Source organism: Myotis brandtii, unplaced genomic scaffold (genome assembly GCF_000412655.1).
Source record: "Myotis brandtii unplaced genomic scaffold, ASM41265v1 scaffold208, whole genome shotgun sequence".
In the NCBI taxonomy this organism is placed as follows: Eukaryota; Metazoa; Chordata; class Mammalia; order Chiroptera; family Vespertilionidae; genus Myotis; species Myotis brandtii.
The window spans coordinates 5,896,451-5,913,594 of NW_005357764.1; positions in this window are offsets into that span (position 1 = coordinate 5,896,451).

Below are 17,144 nucleotides of genomic sequence, written 5' to 3' on the forward strand. Positions count from 1 at the left end.
GGAGGATGACAGGCAGTTCTAGCCTAACCTGTCCCCTAACCAGTATTTGCACATCTATGCAGTGGGCCCTGAGACACAGAGATGCAGGTACTGGCAGGCGCAGTACTGTGTGTACTGAGATGGGACCTGAGGGATGTGAGCAGGGCCTCACAGCATTCACCGCAGGTGGGTCCTGACTGTGAAGCCTTGAGTGTGTCTCTAGTGGGATCTGTTGGTCTATAGGGAATGGGAGCAAACGAGGCTTCTAAGCCTGGAGGTAGCAGGGCTACAATTTAGAATATGATTCAAGAGACAAATAAGCTGAGGCCCATGCAAGAATTATGTAACCTCCCAGAAGGGTGATAATGGGGCCAGAACCAGGCCATAATATTGGGACTGGAGAGATGGGAACACATGCACACATACACCCAGTGACGATCTGGAGGCCAACAATGGTGACCCCGAGGTTCTAGCAGACAGGCAGCGGGAGAAGCAGCACAGAGGAGTATAGTGGGCGGGTACAGGAGGGGTGGGGAGTCTGCAGGGGTGCTGGGTTTCAGAGGCTTCTTCATGGCAGCTGGAAATTAGTCTGGAGCTCAAGAGAGAATGCAGGACTGAAAACTGACTGGAAAATCATTGGCACAAAAGTCAAGGTTATTCAGGGAGGGGATTAGAGAGAAGAGACAAAGGCCAAGATCAGCTTTGAAAAATACTTGTATTTGATGGAAGAGGAGGAGGAATATGAGTCAGAGAAGCAGGAGAAACATGTTGGGAACCCAAGTCAGAAACACACGTAGAGGAGTTTCAACAGCTAAATCTTGCCGGCATGAGGTGATCCTCCATGCGGGGTTTGAGTCCCAGCCTGCACCCACCTCTCCACAGGCAACGAGCTGGGCTCTGACTCTGCTCCAGCCAAGACCACAAATGTTGTCAACTTCAGCATCCTACACCCCAAGTGCATGGATTTCTGGATGGTCTGTGAACACGGCCCCCCACCGCCAGGGTTCTCAGAGCTCAGTGTGCCTGTGCAGCAGGCATTTTGTGGAGCAGATGAGCCAACACGTTCAATGATTCCCAAAGGGTCCTGTAAACCCGCAAAGGAAAGAAGCACAGCTCTGGGTAACCAGTGAGGCATCAGCCCCTCAGAGCCAGAGTTCAGCCTGAGCCTGAGGTGGGATAGCAAGAGGGAGACAGAGACCTCCTGAATAAATGAGCATGGAATTCTCCCTACCCTTCACAGGAGAAAACCATCAAGACCAAAATCCCCGACCTGCCATTGCTGCCGGCACATCAGCGAGCCAGAGTTGTTCTTTGTGGAAAGTTTGCTCTGTGCCTGCTATGCAGGGCTGCAGACAGAGCCACCAGCCAGCACACTGATTACCCCAACCTTCCCTCGGAGAACAGAGAGTCTCTGTTATGGAAAAAAGGGAAAAGAGAATAAGGCTCCAACTTAAAAGGCTTTGAGAGACATCTCAGTACAAGGAAGTTAGTGCCTCTGCGGGGGCACCTTGATGCTCAAGACACAGAGCCAAAGTCACCTGCATTTTATACCAGGTGTTCAGGACTCTCTGGGTGTGTCCTGTGGGTCACATAGACTGTCGTGTGGAAAGCCACACTGCTTCTCCAAATAGGACACCGAGCCCGTGCATCTCAACTGCTGCTTGCCAGCTTTACCAGCAGCTCCTGGCTTCAAAGAAGGTTTTGGGGGTGTTGGCTTCTAAATCCCCAAGAGAACCATATGTAACTAAACCTAGTTGATAGGCCCCAGGTACACACCAGAGGTCAGGACTGGAAATCCTTCCTGGACTCCAGAGACAAATGCCCATCTTTGCCATTCACCGAGCCTCAGCAGGCCACCTGGCATAGCTGTCCCCGAAACCATCTCTCCTGCCACAGGAAATGAGGATCTGTGACCCCCAGGGGCACTGGGAAATGTGCTCAAAAGCAAACATTCTCTAGAGTCGTTTATAAGGAGAGAAGAAGCTGTGCCTGCTCTTCTTATGGCTCTGACACTGTAAATCTCTTAGATTGCTTCCTCCTCAATACAGAATATTAAAGGACTAGAGGCCCGGTGCATGAAAATTCATGCACTGGTGGGGGGGTCCCTCAGCCTGGCCTGCCCTCTCTCACAGTCCGGGAGCCCTCAGGGGATGTCTACTGACGGCTTAGGCACGCTCCCCACTCTGCAGGAGGTGACCGGGCCGATCAGGGAAAGGCGATGCCCCCATCATGCCGCTGCTGCTGCCACTGCCAGCCGCCGTGGCTGCCTGAGCCTCAGCTGTGAGGGCCAAGGCTCAGGCAGCCACTGTGGCTTTGTCCAGAAGGACATCCGGAAGACGTCCAGTCTAATTAGCATATTACCCTTTTATTAGTATAGATGTCTGGACCATATGACCCCAATGTCTCTTTCAGCACAGACATGCTGGACACTTGGTTCTGGCCTTCTGGGAGCCAATTCTCCACTCTCCGGAGCCCAGTCATTCCTGCCCTGCCTCCTGCAAAGCTACTATGGCCCACAGCAGCAACAGCAGCAAAACCAGAGTGGACCAAAGGTGCCTTTTTCTCCGCCTGACACAAATAGCCACCTACAAACCTTCTGGGGGTTAGGGACGGTAGCAAGAGTTCGTGTCCATAAGCAAGGATATCCATTTCCATTTTAAAAAAATAATTACATAAAATAAACTTAAAGAACTCCTTAGTGTGCATTAAGAGAACAAGAATGGCAGTTAGTAAAGATCAAATGAACCTGTTAATAGGTCGGTTTCTTAATCTATTTGTAACTTAGCTGCTTGAGTACTAACTGCCATAGCAGGCTTGATCATTATACTCTTTTTAAATTCGTATTCCTAGCCATACATTAGTTCATTTATACTCATACTGGGCCATTGGTTTAAAGTCAGGAAGCATAAGAAACACTGATGTTAAAATACAACAAATTAATGAAGACTGTAAAAAATGATAATTCTGTAAAATCACCCTTGGATGATTTCTGCCAGTTAAGTAAGTTGCACCCATCTGATGAGAAATCACACATAACACACCTAGAAAGTTGTAGTACTTCAAGTGTGAATGGGGTTTTTTTAATGCGGTAACAATTATATCCAATTTGGCTTTTCATTTGTTGAGAATAAAGAATAAAGAAATAACACACAATATGTTGTTTCTAGCAAAGTGCTTACAAATAACAGAATGAGGTCATCTCTCTTATCTTGTCATTTAAAACATTTTGACAAACATTGTCAAAATACACCATTTGTGTTTTTTAGTGCAAAATGTAAGAGTCCAAAACACCAGGTCATGAAAGAAGCTTTAGTGCGTTTGATGTTAAATCACATAGTTAAATTCCAATTTCATTATATACAGCGTGTCCCCCAAAAATGTATACTCTTTAATGCTGATTCTATTGCATTTAGAAAATGAAATGTGTTTTAATAAACACTGCCTTTATAATTATTCAAAGTATGTATACATTTTTTGGGACACCTTGTATATAGAGTCCCCAACAAACATGATGGATGTAATTTATCTCTTAACAAAGCACGCTTTTTCTTGCATAACTAATTAAAAATTAATTAGATTAATGCCTGCAAAGCACCTCTTATGGTACCAAATATATAAAAAGCACAAAATAAATGTTAGCCATTATTTTTACTATTAAATTATCAGTTAAATGGGAAAAATTTAATTTGTTCTAATATACTTTATATATTGAATGTCATTTGTGAAATAAACTTTAACAATACTGATCTCAATTTTTAATTAAAATTATGAATTAATTTTAATTATAAATTTTTAAATTTAAGTTAATTATAATTATAAATTAATACTATAAATTTAAATGTTTAATTTTTAAAATTAAAATTGTAAAATAAATATTAATAACTTATTACAATATCACTCAAAGGTGATTGAGTAATTTTTTAAAATTCTTTTGGTGTCTGAGAGATTAAATTGCTGCAGAAGTTTCTGCACAAAATTGTGCACTCAGGGGGTTCTCTCAGCCTGGCCTGCGCCCTCTCGCAGTCCAGGAGCCCTCAGGGGATGTCCGACTGCTGGCTTAGGATGGGGAGTAGGTCTAAGTCAGTGATGGCGAACCTTTTGAGCTCGGCGTGTCAGCATTTTGAAAAACCCTAACTTAACTCTGGTGCCGTGTCACATATAGAAATTTTTTGATATTTGCAACCATAGTAAAACAAAGACTTATATTTTTGATATTTATTTTATATATTTAAATGCCATTTAACAAAGAAAAATCAACCAACTGTGCCCTCCAGTCTGGGACCCCTCGGGAGATAACGACCTGCTGGCTTAGGCCTGCTCCAGGGTGGCAGAGGGCAGGCCCAATCCCTAGTAGGAGCCCCTGGTTGGGCTCAGAGCAGGGCTGATTGGGGAGTTGGGGCGCCGCCCCCTGTCATGCACAGAGCAGGGCGGATTGGGAGGTTGCGATGCCACCCTCAGTCACGCTCAGGGTAGGGCCGATTGGGGGGTTGGGGCACCGCCCCGTCACACTCAAGGCAGGGTCGATGGGGAGGTTGCGGCGCCACCCCCTGTCACGCACAGAGCAGGGCCGATCAGGGGGTTGGGGCGCTCCCCCCTGTCACTCACAGAGCAGGGCCAATCAGGGGGTTGGGGCGCTGCCCCCTGTCACTCACAGAGCAGGGCCAATCAGGGGGTTGGGGCGCTGCCCCCTGTCACTCACAGAGCAGGGCCAATCAGGGGGTTGGGGCGCTGCCCCCTGTCACTCACAGAGCAGGGCCAATCAGGGGTTTGGGGCGCTGCCCCCTGTCACTCACAGAGCAGGGCCAATCAGGGGTTTGGGGCGCTGCCCCCTGTCACTCACAGAGCAGGGCCAATCAGGGGGTTGGGGCGCTGCCCCCTGTCACTCACAGAGCAGGGCCAATCAGGGGGTTGGGGCGCTGCCCCCTGTCACTCACAGAGCAGGGCCAATCAGGGGGTTGGGGCGCTGCCCCCTGTCACTCACAGAGCAGGGCCAATCAGGGGGTTGGGGCGCTGCCCCCTGTCACTCACAGAGCAGGGCCAATCAGGGGGTTGGGGCGCTGCCCCCTGTCACTCACAGAGCAGGGCCAATCAGGGGGTTGGGGCGCTGCCCCCTGTCACTCACAGAGCAGGGCCAATCAGGGGGTTGGGGCGCTGCCCCCTGTCACTCACAGAGCAGGGCCAATCAGGGGGTTGGGGCGCTGCCCCCTGTCACTCACAGAGCAGGGCCAATCAGGGGGTTGGGGCGCTGCCCCCTGTCACTCACAGAGCAGGGCCAATCAGGGGGTTGGGGCGCTGCCCCCTGTCACTCACAGAGCAGGGCCAATCAGGGGGTTGGGGCGCTGCCCCCTGTCACTCACAGAGCAGGGCCAATCAGGGGGTTGGGGCGCTGCCCCCTGTCACTCACAGAGCAGGGCCAATCAGGGGGTTGGGGCGCTGCCCCCTGTCACTCACAGAGCAGGGCCAATCAGGGGGTTGGGGCGCTGCCCCCTGTCACTCACAGAGCAGGGCCAATCAGGGGGTTGGGGCGCTGCCCCCTGTCACTCACAGAGCAGGGCCAATCAGGGGGTTGGGGCGCTGCCCCCTGTCACTCACAGAGCAGGGCCAATCAGGGGGTTGGGGCGCTGCCCCCTCCATTTAACAAAGAAAAATCAACCAAAAAATGAGTTTGCGTGTCACCTCTGACACGCGTGTCATAGGTTCGCCATCACTGGTCTAAGTCATCAGTCGGACATCCTTAGCGCTGCCGTGAAGGCGGGAGAGGCTCCCATCACAGCCGCTGCACTCGTCCACAGTGAGCCCAGCTTCTGGCTGAGCGGCGCTGCCCCTGTGGGAGCACACTGACCACCAGGGGGCAGCTCCTGCATTGACCGTATGCCCCCTGGTGGTCATTGCACGTCATAGCAACCAGTCGTTCCACCATCAAGACAAAACTGGCTCTCTGACATCCCCCGAGGGGTCCCAGATTGAGAGAGGGTGCAGGCCAGGCCAAGGGACTCTACTGGTGCATGATTGGGGGCCAGGGAGGGACCAAGGGAGGGCTCCAGGGCATGTCCAGCCCATCTCGCTCAGTCCCAATTGGCCAGACCCCAGCAGCAAGCTAACCTACCAGTTGGAGCATCTGTCCCCTGGTGGTCAGTGCATGTCATAGCTAGCGGTTGGGCGGCCTTAGCAAATCATTAGCATATTATGCTTTGATTGGTTGAATGGCCGACTGGACGAACAGACACTTAGCATATTAGGCTTTTATTATATAGGATATGTAATATATATCCTGCTCAACCACTGTCCTGGTTTGTCTTCCACATTCCTCCCCACTCTTGCTCTGTATCCCGGGAGGCTGACCTATGTAAATTACATAAATGGGTTTCCTTCCTTCCTCTGGCTTCCAACTCAGCCACTAGGAAGCACTCCAAAATGAGAAGGTAGGAAGGGAGAGAAATTGGAATATAACCCGCCATCTCCTCTCCTTCCAGGCAGCAATTTAGCAGTAGTCACATTTCTACCTGAGGCTACAACTTCAGAGATCTTCTCTCTTGCCTGCAGCTGTTACCTCATTCCAGGAACAGCTCCTTCCCTTTCCTCTTCCCCTCCAGGGGGGTAATGACTTTCTGGTCTTGCTAGTCACTGGGTGGTCACCATCCTTTTCTTGGTTCCTTTCATCCTTCTCACACCTTTATAAACAGTCCTTACATTAACCTCTCTTTAGTTACTCTTCTGAATGTGCCGGTTTTTTTCTTGACTTTTTACAGTAACTGGTACTGGAAGTGACCTCAGGAAATAAGCACTAAAAAATGGGATTTGGGGATTGGGCTACTCACCTATTTGATGAGATCACGGATAAGCTTTCTAAGGGTGGATGGGATAGTGCTAATCTGGGGTAAACAGTGGCATTACAATTATTCAAGTCACCGGTGATGGCATATGGTGAAGCACAGGAAGACGACCAAGCGCTGAGAGCTTAGTGACAATGGTAATCACAACGACCCTGGGATGGGGCAACTGCTTCTGACTGCTGTCGGTGGAATACCCACAGAAGAGACAAAATGAAAGCCTTGAATTCCTGAGTAAAAGAACAGGTGGAAAATCAGGACAACTTCATGGCAGTTTCTGAAGGAGTTTCTTATCATCTAAGGTTAGTTGCAGAGCAGATATGGCTAAAGATCAGGTATAAAACCTAAGTATATACATTACAGAGTTCAAGTACCAATGAATATAATCTTTGCCAGGTAACTGATGCTAAGGTGGTGGTTCTTTGTTTTGTTTTTTTTTAAAGCTGTTTCTCTCATGAGACAACTTTTTTAAAAATATATTTTATGGATATTTTACAGAGAGAAAGGGAGAGGGATAGAGAGTTAGAAACATCGATGAGAGAGAAACATCGATTAGCTGCCTCTTACACACCTCCTACTGGGGATGTGCCTGCAACCAAGGTACATGCCCTTGACCAGACTCGAACCTGGGACCTTTCAGTCTGCAGGCTGACGCTCTATCCACTGAGCCAAACTGGTTAGGGCAAGGTGGTGGTTCTTAAACTGGGCACAATTTGCCTCTCAGGGAACACTGGGCAATGTCTGGAGACATTTTGGGTTGCCACCCTGTGGGGATACTACTGGTATCTGGGGGGTAGAGGCCACAGATGCTATAAACATCCCACAATTTACAGGATAGCCACACACACAGAGAACAATTATTTAGCCCAAAATTCAGTAGTGGTGAGGTTGAGCAACAATGTCCTAAGGTACAGGCACTGGTAGAGAAGATATAAAACCCTGATACATGAAATGGGGACATTTAGGTGAGTGTGAACTTTGAACCCCTAAATCCTCTTGAAATTCCTTACTGGTTGAAGCAGATCTTCATCCTCATACAAAGAAACCAGATTTCCCTCGCATAAATATCTCATATGCAATTATTGATCTAACAAATCTTAGTCAATAAAAATAATCAGAAGTCATTTGTTTTTACATGGCAGGCATAGCAGTATACCTTCACTGTCTTATCTCAAAGTTATGTCAACTCTCCTGTTCTGTTCTGATATCATCAGTTCTCTGTCACAATGTAGTCTTAATTGTCTTAATATCCCATAGAAAATCGCAATAGTCTATTACATTGATATAATTATGCAAATGGGACCTGTTGAGAAAGAATAAGTAAGCACCATATATTTGCATGCCAGAAATGGGTAATAAACCCTGCAAAAAGTCAAGGACCTGACACATAAGTGAAGTTTCTAAGGGTACTGTCATCCAGAACGTATAGGTATATTCCATATAAAGTGTTATTTGGTGAACCAGCATATCCAATTATACTAGAACTAGAGGCCCAGTGCATGAATTTGTGCGCAGGTGGGGTCCCTCAGGGTGGCCTGCAGAGATCGGGCCCCAGCTCACACCCCCAGCCTCACAGCCCCGCAGCCCCTCCTGGCACCCCGCCTTGGCCTGGCGCTGCCCCTCACCTGCTCCACCATCCCACCTGCATAGCGATCGATTGGGGCCGGGCCCCCGGCCCAGCTCCCTCAATGCCTGGTCGCCGCTGGTTGACGTCTGAGGGGTGATCGGCGGGGTGATCAGAGCCCCACTCGCACCCACCTTTGCCTAGCGCCCCCCACTCACCTGCTCCACCATGAGGTGGAGTGGGGTAGGGGGAGGCGGGAGGAGAGGTGGAGCATCACCATCTCCTGCTGGCTCCCTTGATCCTGCCCACATCATTATAAACAGTCCCCTCTCAGCCTCTTACAGTACCTTTAGGATTCTGTCTCTTTGTGCTCCAGGCAGCTTCGTTTCTCAGAGCAGAACACGGCCTAGGGGCTGCTCCTGGACCTCCCACAAGAGCCTCTACGGGCCAAACCACAGGCCCTGCCTGGACCTGACCACCCAGAGGACACACCTCCGGAACCTCCTTTTCGGGATTCAGACCATACAGTGGTTAGCAGGCTGGGGGAGAGGTTTTCCAGAGGAAGGAAGGCGGTTCGTGCAGAGCTGGGTCTCCAACCCGTGCCCCAGTGCAGAATACCCCCAGGCCGTCGGCTGTCAATTATTTCACAAAAGAGGGTCCAAAGGTGCCACTGACCTGACTTCCCAGCCTCTGGCTTGAACGTGTGGCCCAGCCTCTTCCGCCTGAATTGCCCTGGGAGAGCCATAGCCAGGCCCTCCCTCAGGCAGCGCCTCAGTTTCCCACCACTCTCATTCACACATTCACACACACACACACACACACATGCAAACGCTCACATGTACACTCACACACATGCACACACACTGGTCACACCCCATGGAGTGGCACGGCACCACACATGGGAATAACGATTTTGGTTGTCTCACAGACTGGGGGAAGATTTTCTAGCCAAACAGAGATCCCTTTTTAAATGGGAAGGAAAAGTGGGAAATGGGCTAAATACCCACAATAGAAAATTATGCAGCTATTAAAGATATTTACAAAGAGCTTGAAACAGTGCAGAAAGTGTTTAGGACAAATGCTAAGAGGAAAAAGCAGGGTACAAATTATACGCATACAGTACGCTTCACACCATGTAAAATGCCCGAGGAAAGGGAGCCTGGAGGGAAATGCGCCAAACGCTAGCAGTGGGAAGCAGGCTGACATTTCTCTGTGCTTAACAAATCTCTTATAATAGGCATCAATTACCTTATGTCCCGTTATAACCTTCTTAATTACACAAGTGAGAAAATGTTATCATTTTTTAAAATACTCAGCTGTGGAGGCGAGGCATCACAATCTCCCTGGAGGATGCCACCCCCGACCCCTGTCCCCTTCCAAGACAACCACTGTTTCATTTCGCTCTGCCTGGCTTCCTATTATGTAGAGAAATAAGGTTCTCACTTCTAGGAGTGTTTTAACATAAATGACATGTTTACAAATTATTCTGCAACTTACTCTTGTTGCTTAGTAATAATGCCTCGGGATCTTTCCACAACAACGCATACAGATCAGCTTAAGGAATTTTAGCCCCGAAAACTAGGTCCGAATACGGGCCCACAAACTCTTCCAGAGCTCGCTCCATACGCAGGGCACTTACGGCTGTTTCCATTTTGTCACTGTTCAGAACAAACCGCAGCGACCAGCCATACAAATGCCTCTTTGCCCACATTAGAGCGAACACTAAGAAGTGGATTTCGATGGAAGGTTTGGATAGTTTCATGTTAAAAGTCCCATAGACAGATCAGATTCCCACCCCCACCCTCAGACACCACTGGCTGCTTCTGGGGAAACAGGGTCTCAGCTGGTCAGTGGGTCCTAGGGCTGCGCTGACCTAGCCTCCCAGGGGTCCTTGGGGTCACTGAGGGGTTGTCCAACACCCAGGTACATACAAACTCCACATCTGCCCACCACATGTGCCCGGGGATCAGCCATAGGACCTGCCTGGTTCCAGCCACCAGCAGCATCCTGTTTAGTATTTAGATCATGACAAGATGTACAGCTAGGGAAAGGGGTTTCTCAAAGAAGCCCACCACCCACTGAACCTCACCATGGATGTTTCTATCTCAGGCAGAAAGGAGTTTATTTCCCCCTAAGAACTGAAAGTCACAGCTAAGCATTTAACATTTCAGATAATTTCTGGAAGAAACGAAACTTAGAATGACTGTCTTGCTCTCTGAAGAAATGCTATCTTTACTTGTGGAAGCAAAATGGATTCCAATTCAACCCAGTCACAGCTAAAGTGGGCTCTGTCCAGCCCTTGCCCTCAAAGGAGGGTCCCCGGAAGGGACCATGGAACTCCGAGCCCGTGGGAGGCTGGGCTGCACGCTGGTCCACCCCGTCCATCCTACAGAGACTGGGTCTCAGCAGGTGCTTCTGGGGCAGAGGAAGCCCTGGGCCTTTCACATCCACACAAAGCTCTCAGCAAAGCTGCCTTCAAAAGGGCCCTGAATCGGGCTCAGCAGGGCTGTGGAGCTCCCACCTCTGACCCCTTTATTCCAAGGCAAGGAGCCAGGCCCAGGTAGGAACAGGATCTGCCCACCCAGGACTCCTCCCACGTGGCCCCTCCAACACGGCCTCGTGGGCACAGCCTGGCAGCAGGAACGAAGGCAGGGCACAGGCAGCTGGGACCAGTACCAGGTGACGTCACAGAAGGCACCAACAACGTACAATGAGGATAGTAACAGTGCCTACCTCACTGGATTACTTGGAGGACTGCAGTGACTTTGGGCAAACTATATAACTGAGTCCATGTGTCCCGATCACCTACCAATCCTCAGAACAAGTCCCAAATCCATCCCCTTGGCTACCTTCCTAGTTCAAGTGCGTCCTCTCTCTCCTCCATGACTGTGGCAACTTCCTGCCTGGGCTCTCTGCTTCCACTCTTGTCCCCTTATTGCCTCTTCTCTACACAGTGGCCAGAGTGCTTATGAAATGAATGATATAGTGTTACCTCTCTGCCTAGAAACTTCCAATCACTTCCTATTGCTCGTGGGAAAAATTCCAATCTATCACAGCCAACAGGTGCCTGAGGACCCAGCTCTGCCTCCCCTGCAGCCTCTCCAACATCCAACCTCTCCCTGCTCTCAGCAGGTCTTTTCATTGTCCCTTCAACATGTCACACTTGTTCCCAACTCGGGGTCTGCCTTAGGTTCCCCAGAAGCTGAGAGGAGGGTCGTGAGAAAGTGAGTCACTGGGGAAATGTTCCCACAGAAAGCCAGCAGGGAAGTGATGGACCAGGAGGGGACGAGGCCAGGTGAGCAAGTGCAGTCTAGTGAAGTCCCACAGAGCATGGCTGTGACACAACGTCGCTGGGAAGCCAGGGGAACAGTGTAGATCACTCCCTACCAGGGGCAGAGGGGCCTGTGGGCACACCCTGCACCCATCAATCATTGGTGATGGGCTGCCCCAGAGGGAGATGAAACCCCCAAATCCCTCCTGCTGTCCGTGTGGAGGGAGGGCAGCTCCAGAAGCCTGAGGTCAGTTCAGCAACAAGAGCCACAGGCACATGCCGATGGGAGGGAAGGCACGGGGAGAAGTGTGCATGGGGGGAAGGACAGTGCGGAGACATGGGCAGAGCAGCCGCAGCACCCGCTAAGGTCTCTGTGCCTGCCTCTACCTCTGCCTCCGCATGACTCACTCCTCCTTTCCTTAAGGTGTCCACTCAGATGTCACCGGCTCCATCTACTGGAACTCACCTCCCTCCCACCTCGTCATGCTTTCCCACCGTCCCCGGCTGCAGTTTTCTTCCTGGCACAAACCACCATCCGCACTGGTCCTGCTCATTTGCTGGGCTCCTTGTGTCTCCTGCTAGACTGCACTAGCCCTTGTGTCCCAGCCCTCAGCACAGGGGGACTTTTGAGCACTTTAGTGCTTCCTGGCACCCCTCAGGCAACTTACATAACTTTTGATTTACTTATATTTAACAAACACTTGGTAGTATTTATTGTTCTAAGTTCCTCACAACTCATCCAGTCTTCCCAGTAATCCAGTGAGGTAGGGACTGTTATCATCCTCACTGTACACGTTAGGAAGCTGAGATCAGAGGTTAAATAACTTGGTCACAGAAGCACAGCTGGGGAGAGGCACAGACAGGGAGTCAGGCCAGCCCAGGGGCTCCAGAGGCTGTGCCCTACACAGGCCTAGGCTGCCTCTCAAATGACTTTGTCTAGGCCACTTCCCAGGGTGGAGGCAGGCACTGTCCCAGGGCTCAGGAAGGAATAAACCAGCATGACGCCCACCCAGACATCAGGCCCCGAACCAAAGCCCATCCCTTCTCCTACAAACTACAATGCCATTGGGTGGCCCGAGTGGAATGATAACATGACCCTGATATTCTGCAGCCAGAAACCCTCGTGCAGCATCATCGGCTGCCCCCAAGAGGTAGAACAAAATCCTCAAAAAGAACATTCCCAACAAACAAAGCCAGCTAATGGTTCAGCGAGAGAGAGAGAGAGAGAGAGAGAGAGAGAAGGGTAGGAGGGCTGGAGGCATGTGATTGGAGGTCCACCTCTCAGGCTGAAAACCTTGCACCACTCAGAGTGAGTCTTCATTAACCCCGACCTCACACGTCCGGAGACCGGAGGGTGCAGTAGGCCCCCATGCCCTCCAGGTAAGACAGCTCGCCTGAAGGGAGCCCACTGAATCAGCAGGGTGATGACTGCCCCGCTGCGTTTACCCTGCCCCTCAAGACTTGGCTTTGACACGGACACATGGGCACCCGCCCAGCCAGCATGCTCACCTCCCAGCTCAGCTTGCCAACAATGATGGCAATTCCCAAAGTGCACTAGACAGCTCGCCGGGGCTGCTCAGTACCTTCTAATTAGCGTTAGGCACTGATTATCTGACGCTATTGATACTGGCCTTAATCAGTAATTACAATTTCCACATAAAACATTTAATAACCATTCATAATACAAGAAATTTCATTAAGGAGTGAGCATTTTTCTTGGATTTCCACATTGGTCTCCCAAAGGCTCAGCTGGGTTCCTTCTAAGCAGCAGTAAACAGTCAATATAATTACCCACCGAAGGCCATGGAAAACAGCAACCTCAGATTCAACCGCCCCCACTGCTCTGAAATAGTACCAGCTACAAAAAGAAAAAAATGGGCAAAGGCCACAGGCAGGCAATTCTCAAAAGAAGAAAATTCAAATGGCCCACAAATCCTGGGAAAACAGCTAGTCCCACTAGTAATCAAGAAACACACATTTCAATCAGACACGTCTCTTCCATCTCATCAGCGGAGGCTTACAACTATAGCTCTGCAGCTGCTGGTAAACACGTGTGCAGGCCACACAGCCTCTCTGCCCCATTCTTCTCCTCTTCTGGAAAATGCAGTCCTCCTGCCAGGAACGGTCCTCCCGCTTCTGCAGAAATATGGGAGGATGTGGAGCTGCCATGTTCTCTTTCTGTCACCCCAGGGACTGCAAATGGCCAGAGTTGGGCCCCTCCTGCCATCTTCTTATATATGTTTCAAATCAGATCCATGGAGTTCATGCTTCTCTGCATGTTGAGAAGTTCCTTCTTCGTTTCTGAGTAGTACATTTCCTCCTTACACAGGCTCTCCTCCAGTTGTTTTCAATGATCTCCGTGTATATCAGGTAGAATTTGAAGCTTCAGCTTCCGCTCACTTTTTATGTTTGAATTTTCATGCTGCAAAGATGCTTCCTCGGTTTGCAGACTCGTTATTTGTGCTGTAAGTTCTTTATTTGCTTTTCCTCCTCCGATTGTCTGGCTACTTCCTGCTTTTCCTCTTCGGCACCTTGAAGGGACACATGGACGTCGGCATCATCGCTTATATCCTTCAAATCATCTTCTGGCCGATGGAGAACTGATCTCCTTTTTCTGCTTCCCTCTTTTGCAGGAATTCCAAGTTCTCATCACCCACCTGACCTCCAAGGTCGGCAGACTTGCGGATGGTATGAGGCAGGTTTTCAGCCACTGACATTGCTTGGCTGACTTTATTTCTCAAGACCCGTTCTATTCCTGCATTTGACTGCTCCAGCCTTTCTTTCTCCTCTGCTTCCTGGATTTTTCTGCCGCTATATCATAATTTCTTCATGGAGCAGTTCTGGACTTTCTGGAAAATCAGTAATTAGTGTTTTCATTCAAATCATCCATTATGTTCTTCTGAAGTTGTTCTCCAACTCTCACCAGTGCTTTTGAGATGGGCTTTCCATCAGTCACTTGGGAAAGTTTAGGAGGCTGGCTCTTCGTTGCTTTTTTCAGTAAGTCGACCATGTCCTAAAGTGCCAACCTGCTCAGGTGTGCATTCAATGCCGATAAGCGCAAGGTCTGTAACGAGGGAGGACTGGCCTCCACTCCAGGTGACTTGAAGGCATCATTGGCTTATGTCATTGGTTCAATAGTCTCCCTACATCAAGCACGTCAAACTCAAAGGCTAACATGGGCCAAATAAATGAGGCATGTGGCCTGCAGGACGTGAGTTTGACATGCTTGCCCTACATCGTCCACAGACTTCATCATGGGCAGAACACCTTTTACCTTCTTGAAGTGTGTCATCTCTTTACTGTCACAGACACCACCACCAGAGCGCCCAACAGGATGACCCAGGGGAGAGCAGGGAGACCTGGGACGCGTCTCGAGCTCACAGAAATTGCCAGGCTCCGCTGGAAGGTGGATGCGGTGGCAGGCAGCTGGCCTTCCCTGGCTGCATTGGGCTCACAGCTCTGCCCTGACTGCCAGCGTCCTGTGGGTCACAACTGATTGCTCAGAAGCTTGACAACCAGGGTAGGTCGGTTGGACTGGGGGAGGGAGGTAGAGGCCAGATCACTTTATAATCGTTCTTCTGGCTCCTACATAATTGATATCCTTATGCACTTTTCATGATCTAATTTATCTACCTCCTAAAATATTTTGTAAAATCTGAGTCCCATCTGTAACGATCTATGTCCCATTATAAAGTCTGCCGAAGGACTTTGCTACCCAAGCCACGTCTGTAAGCTTAACTCAAGCTGCACTCGATTGTTGCCAGCAGGGATGAAGGCCCGATGGGTCTGAGAGAATCTACTATGTTTCACTTGGAATGCACCCTCACGGGACAGGGGAGGCCAGGGGGACCCCAGAGAGGCCAGTCTCAAGGAAGAGAGCAGAAGGTGAGGGAGCAGAAAGCACTTCGTGGGGCAGCTATGGAGGCAGCTGTGTGGCCCCGTCAGGTGAAGGACAACAACAACAGTTTAATAATAATAATAATGGGGGCTACCAGGCACTGTGCTCACACCTTCCAGGCATTACCTCACTTATTCCTCACTCATGAGGTAGAGACCATCACCATTCCCACTTCACAGATAAGAACACTGAGGCTTGGAGAATCACACCCCTGGGCCTTTGCTTCCTCTGCCCTCCCACCTGGAAGCTGCCTGTCCTCCCCAAGCCCCGCCTTCCAGGAGGATCCAACTCAGCCCCACCTTCTCTAGGAAGCCTGCACCCACCCTGCCCACCTGCCAGTCTCACCCCTGCTGGGCCATCCTTAGAACTGACCCCTTGTACCAAACATTTGCACATTTCATTATTTATTGAGCACCTAGCATAGAGCCTGGGACATAAATAATATTATTTATTGAGCAGCAAGCATTTATTTTGTGCTCAGTAAGTGCTTGGTGAATATATGAATGAATGAATGATAGTTACTATATCTTTGTCCTGCATGCTAACTTCCACATGTGCAGTTCTCAGCCGGACAGAGGGCATCCCAGAGGAATTAAAGTAAAAACCTTCGCACACTGATGTGTCTTCTCACAACCCTGTACCCAGCCCAGGTTCTGGCCTGGAGCAGATTCAATACCTGCCCACGGAGAGGTGAAGTTAAGATGAGGAGGAAGGAAACGGGTGGGAGAGTGCAGGCCTGGCAACCACTGGCTCTCCTCCGGCTTTGAATGAGGCTTCGTATGAGGCTACTCTGGGGCTTGGACAAGTCACCTACCTCGCTGCTTCGGTTTCCTTAGCTGGGAAACAGACACCAACACCGTGCTCCCACTGCCTCGTAGCTTGTGCTGGAATCACGCGATCACTATGATATTAGTACCTTCCCACAGCAAGAGGCACACAGTAGGCCTGGAAGCAGGGTGGACACCAGGCCCCGGTCCTTGGCAAGCTCAAGTGGCACTCCCACTGGCTGCCTCCCGAGCTGGCCTCTCCGTGCCCCTGACAATGATAAACTCGCTCTCACAGCCCAGCCACGGAGCCCTGCTCACATCTGTGCTGCCCAAGTCCGGCCTCTCTGAACAGAGGCCAAATAAAGATGAATAGTTTCTCTCTCGCAGCAAACACAACACCTCAGTCAGTTCTTGGCACCCACACCACACTCATTGTTCTTGTGTGGAATTCCGCAGATGCTTATAAACACTTCCATTACTTCTGAAGTTTTATTTATGGTTTTGTTAAATCTTTACTCTGAAATTTGCCATTTTAAACACTCCCTTCTGAGCAAGATTTATACAAGTTCTTCACACAGAAGCTACCGGTAATGGACAGAGCCAAAATCAATTTATAAAAACTCAAGAGCAGCTGACCACTCATTTTTATTGAGACAGAGTTTTCTCGGGGGCAGGGGGAGAAAATGTTAAGATTCCAGAAACATTGCTTCCCAAGAGGCTGACCGCATGGGGCGCACCTCTCTGCATCTCCTTTACAACTGCTCCATCCAATAGCACGAGCCTGCTCCTCCTCAGACCAGGCACAGAGACAAGGATGCCAGCCTCCTCGAGGGCG